Source organism: Tasmannia lanceolata, unplaced genomic scaffold, assembly GCF_043159265.1.
Source record: "Tasmannia lanceolata isolate RefF3 unplaced genomic scaffold, GAP_Taslan_0.1 ptg000002l, whole genome shotgun sequence".
In the NCBI taxonomy this organism is placed as follows: Eukaryota; Viridiplantae; Streptophyta; class Magnoliopsida; order Canellales; family Winteraceae; genus Tasmannia; species Tasmannia lanceolata.
The window spans coordinates 40,451,616-40,457,753 of NW_027518679.1; the positions used below are offsets into that span (position 1 = coordinate 40,451,616).

Genomic DNA, 6,138 nt, shown 5'->3' on the forward strand with positions numbered 1-6,138 from the left:
AAACAGTGAACTTTGATTAAGAAAAACCCTAAGCAACAAATAAGAAAAATGCCCTTAGGCCTAAGCCATAGAGAATCCAGTATAATTCAAGCAATGGCATAGAGAATTCCCTCTCTAGAGAATTCAATTACCTGGATCTTAAATGCCCTGAGCCATAAATATTCGCCATTAGAACAAGAAATACCCCTTTTCAGAATAAGAAAACCTAGAAAGAAGAAGATGAAGAAAACTGAGATGTTTAAACAAGAAAACTTAGTTTGTGTATGGGTTGATACGTTGAGTTATGAGTTATAAAAGGAGTCCTCTAGATGCCTAGATCGTTTAGAAGTTTTATATTTGCACAACCATGATTTAATAATTGTGCAAAGTCAGCTCATCATTTACATTGATTCCACTATCTATATTTCTATCTCTACTTCTCACAATCTTGACTCTTGAGGTGTCCTATTATCAATCTTCTTATTTATAAGATTAGTGGTTTATAAAATCCTTGAAAAATATTATACTAATTGATAGATAAAATTTTCAGGTTGTTTATTAATCCATATTCACTCCTCAAAATTATAAGTTGAATCATGGGCAAACCAAAAACTATTGATGCATTCTTCAAAAAAAAGAATGTTAATGATTCAGAAGTCAGCACACCTTCTCCATTAAATTCTGACATGTCAAATGTTGAGCAATGTCCTTCTAAGTGACCAAGAACCCATCTTGAAGAGGTTGATACCACTTCCTTAGAACGTGATCCAGGATTGCGTCATCAAATGTGGGAATATCCTGTTAATCAAAGAGATGAAATTTGTCGTGCATATCTTATTGCCGGAACATATCAATATCAACTTTCAGAGTATCCTCTTTCTGGAGCAGAGAATCATCTTCGCCGATTTCAATCTTCTTGGTTCAAAAAATTTTGTTGGTTAGAATACTCCCCTTCAAAGGATGCTGCATTTTGTCTTCGATCCTATCTTTTTTGTAAGGAACCAACAGGACGCCCGAGATTAGGCGCGTTTACAAGTGAAGGGTTTCGAAATTGGAAAAAAGTGAATGATGGATTGAATTGTGCATTTTTAGGTCATGTTGGAAAAGACCATAATTCACCACATAAAATTGCTGAGAAAGCTTGTCATAATCTATTGAATCAATCGCAGCATATTAACAAGCTGATAGAAAAACAAACATCACAAGAGATTGAGAATAACCGGTTGCGACTCAAGACTTTCATAGACACCGTTCGTTAGTTAACATTTCAAGCATGTGCTTTTAGAGGTCATGATGAGAGCTTAAGTTCAAAAAATCGAGGTAATTTTATTGAAATGATAAAGATTTTGGCAGATTATAATGAAAAAGTTGCTGGGGTTGTCTTAGAAAATGCTCCAAAGAATGCCAAATACACATCGCCTAAAATTCAAAATCAAATATTGCATATTTTCTCAAGTAAAGTGCATAGTGCAATTCGTGAAGAAATTGGGGATGAAAAATTTTGCATTGATGAAGCTAGAGATGAGTCTATGAGAGAGCAAATGGCTCTTATTTTGAGATTTGTTGATAAGGATGGTTTTATTAGAGAACGATTTTTTGATCTAGTGCATGTTAGAGATACTACTACATTGACTCTTAAAAAGGAGATATGTGATGTTCTCTCTCGTCACAGTCTCAACATTCAAAACATTCGAGGTCAAGGATATGATGGTACTAGTAATATGCGTGGTGAGTGGAATGGTTTAAAAGCCTTATTTCTTAAAGATTGCCCGTATGCATATTATGTGCATTGCCTAGCTCACCAATTACAATTAGCATTGGTTGGAGCATCCAGAGAAGTAATGTCTATTCATCATTTTTTCTCAAATTTGTCTTCCATTGTTAATATTATCGGTGCCTCCTGCAAACGTCATGATGAATTGCAGTCTAACCAAGCGGATGATATTGCATATTTGATTTCTATCGATGAGATTGAGTCTGGTAGAGGGGCTAATTAAATCGACACTTTGCAACGAGCTGGGGATACTCGATGGGGCTCCCATTATAGATCTATTTGCAGCTTACTGAAGATGTTTTCTGCTACTTGCACAGTGCTTATAAATATCATTAATGGAGGAGGAGCCACTTCTTCTCAACGTGGTGATGCAGATACCGCTTATGATGTGATGACATCTTTTGAATTTGTTTTTATATTACATTTGATGAAAGAAATCATGGGAATCACTTATGTTCTCTGCCATGCTTTGCAAAATCATTCGCAAGACATTTTGAATGCTCTGCACTTAGTCTCAACTACAAAATTACTCATTCAAAAGTTGAGGGAAGACGGTTGGAATAGTTTACTCGAGAATGCGAAATCATTTTGTGAAAGACGTGAGATTGAGATTCCTTATATGAGTGCCCCTTACACAGCAGGTCGTGGTCGGTCACGTGAATCACAGGATCCCATTACGATGGAGCACCATTATCGGGTTGACATATTTAATGCTGCAATAGACTCTCAATTGCAATAGCTAAATAGCAGATTCAATGAGCAAGCAACAGAGGTCCTTATTCTTAGTTCTGCTCTTGATCCTAAGGAGGCTTATAAATCTTTTAAAATTGAAGATATTTGTAATCTTGTGGAGAAATTTTATCCTCAAGATTTCTCAGAGCATGAAAAAATTTATTTGAGATTTCAACTGCAGCATTATAAGCTTGATATACTTCAGCATCCAGATTTTCAAAATATTTCCACAATTTCTGAACTTTGCAAGAGATTAAGTACAACGGGAAAGTCAGCGATCTATTATCTGATTGATAGATTGATACGTCTTGTGTTGACTCTTCCGGTTTCAACTGCAACTACAGAACGTGCATTTTCAGCTATGAAGCTTGTTAAAACAAGACTTCGTAACAAGATGGAAGATGAATTTCTTGCAAATTGCTTGGTGGTATACATCGAAAAAGAAATCGCTGAGAGTTTCAGTACAGATATGATCGTAGATGAATTTTATGATATGAAAAGTCGACGGGCACAACTTAAATAAAAAGATTTAGGTTTACTTTTTTTGTTTTCTTTTGTCGGCTTCAATCAAAGTTGGCTAACACGTTCGCATATTCATGGAGTTATAGCATACTCTTCGTGTATTGAAAGTCCTATCATAGTTTTAATTCATTAGTTTAAATTTATGGTTTAACTTTTTTATTCTATGAAAGTGTGTGTGTGTGTGTGTGGGTATCATGCATTTTTTTTACAACTAGTCCGGCCCCCCAGGTGTAAATTCCTGGTTCCGCCCCTGGCCACGACGTCTGTGTTTGTCCTCTTATTCTATACAGTGACAACTGACAACATTAGCACCTCTCACAGTTAATCCATTTTTACGTGGGCATACCAAACACATTGAGGTGGACTATCATTTGGTCAGACGTGATTGGCTGTGTTTGTTACGTTCAATCAACCTTCTGATATATTTACAAAGGATATTCTTACACTGACATTTCTCAACTTTCAATATAATCCATTTGTATATACTGGTGTGTGTGTGTGTGTGTGAGAGAGAGAGAGAGAGAGAGAGAGAGAGAGAGAGAGATGTTCATTGTATAATTATATTTTGCCAATCTTGCAGCTAACAATATTGGGTATTACTATCCTTACACAATACCCAATTATGTGATTATCATACATATAAATGCCTATGAGGAGTTTTCAAATATTAATATTAACAGTAATAAAAGGGGAAGTGAAGGGGAGAGATAAGGGTGAAAAATAGGCAAATTTAACGCTTTTTTACGTCAAATCACGTTATAATTAAGGGGGCGCTTGCGTAATTGTTGGGGGTGGGGGAGTGAAAATATCATCGCCCTTTTTATTTGGGTTTTAATGAAAAAGTGCAAGTAGGAGCCATTGTTTGTTGTGCATGGATTCAAACGAATGGTTGAACAACTCTTTTGTTACGGAAGGTGTTAGGCACCAACTCTGCCCTATCGCATTTACTTACTAAATATGCATGGCCATATCGCTTTTTTTGTATTGATATTTCAATAAAGGGGGTTTTACAAAAGAAGTCTTCTACTTTGCTTTATTGGCAAAAACAGTCTTCAAAATTTGCAAGTTGAGGCACCATGTTTTCATGCCTTAGATTTTTTTGACCCGTAGGCCCCGTTTGGATACCCACAAGATTTAGATTTGGATTTCTCACATTTGCAGTTGAGATTTGGTCTGGATCGGATCCTTCGATTTCCAAATCAGCTACAACGGTGAAAAAAATTTGATTTTCAAATCTTTTCTGCAAGGCATTATTTGGAAATCCATACTTGTGGCAATTACCTTCACCCTCCCTCACTGCAGCATCAGCAAGTCGCCACTCCCTCCCTCCCTCTCTCGTACAACATGAGCATGAGGATGATTGATGTATTTTGTATCCAAAACTCATATCCAAATCTAAATACAAAAACATGAGGTATCCAAACGTGACCTAAAAGACCAAAATATCTTTATATGTGAATAGACGAAAATTACCTTGTAAAAAGACCATGATGCTTAGTTATATGCACAGTTTGAAATTGAGGAAAAGGATTGTGAGCTTGAGCGTTGGAACATATTCGTGAGCTTGAGCTCAAAAACCATTGAGGCCCACATTGTTAGGATGATCCAAAGCATTCACTAGAAAGGGCCTTACATAGATAGGGTGTGTACAAAAATCAGCTCCATAGGATCATCCTAACCCATCCATTTGTGGAGGTCAAAATGGACAGACCACAAATCTGCCCATTTTTGCCCTCCACTTTTGGAGGGGTTAAGATGATTCAATGGAGCTGATTTTTGGTACACACCCTATCTATGATAGGCCCTTGCAAATGAATGGTTTGGATCCTCACAGAAATTGTGGGACCCATGTGAATGGTGCACTCAAGCGCACCATTCCTTATTAGAGCTTGAGCGCACGAACATATTCCTCTTTGAAATTTCGGTAAATAGGCGCGAAATGTCGTTTTTTTGGGCTGAAAATTTTGATAATTTCGGCTGAAATTTTGTAAAGCAATAAAAAATTAATATTTCTTTTGAGATTTCGACGAAATTATCGAAATAACTGAAATTTCAACCGAAATTCGGTACGTTTCGGGCATTTCGGATTTCGGCCGTTTCGGTGTCGGTCTCCGAAATTTCGGATTTCGGTCGAAATTTAAAACCATGCTTATATGTTTTGATAGGATGGATCCCACCAACTCAATTCAAACCCATGCACCGGGTAGAGCTCCACCATTTTGCCTCATGTTTTGATGGGGTTGGTGCCACGACCTCCGCCTGAGCCCCTGTATATTGTAGGGCCCACAATTTTACACGTCATGTTTTGATGGAGTGAACCCATTTTTTCACACCCATCGCCCATGCATGAGTATATGTAAAAATGATATTCCCACACCCTTGATTCAAAACTTATCAATGATTTTCACGGCCATTTTGGTCCTTTTAAAAGGTATTTTTTGTCCTTTCACATATTAGGACATTTTAGTCTTTTTCAATGAGTCAACAGAATTTACATGGGTATTTTGGTCACAATTTGATAGCACAACCTGATTTGCAAAATTCAATCAGACACGATGATTTCCCCATCTGCTCTGCCCTTCATCTGTTTATGATCTTGTCTTTATATTGCAACAATAAAAACAGTAGGGTCTTGTGAGCTTCCTTGTTTAGGTAAGGGATAGTCCGGGGAAGAAAAGGGGGTGAATATATATCACTTCCCTTGTGAAAATATCAGCATAAAAAGCTTTGATGAGCTATGAATAACAATGCTTCAACCTCTTTGTAATACAGTATAGTGGTTTCCACCTTTGATTGATCCAAACCATTCATTTGATAGCACTTGCTTTGGATCTCCAATGGATATCATGCAATCACAACCAACACATATTTGTACTAAAGGCAGAATGAGTCTTGATTAGCTTCATTTGGTTGTCACCACCTGCGGTCACCCTCCGATAAGAAAGATCAGACAGTTGTTACTAGGAAAATGATATAAGGACATGCGGGGAAGGCATAAGGGTGGGACAACCACTGCCTCCGCACCTCGTTCTTAGTCAGTTCGCTGATCATAGTAACAAATATCTCCAATATTTTTAAAACTAATGCAATATATAGCAAATTTTTGATAAAACGATAAAATCCCAAAAATT

General features: G+C 37.0%; 1 pseudogene; it reads left to right on the forward strand.

Moving 5' to 3' along the window:
- The first annotated feature begins 764 nt into the window (after positions 1-764).
- Positions 765-3,008, forward strand: LOC143891713 (uncharacterized; annotated as a pseudogene).
- Positions 3,009-6,138: the final 3,130 nt, after the last annotated feature.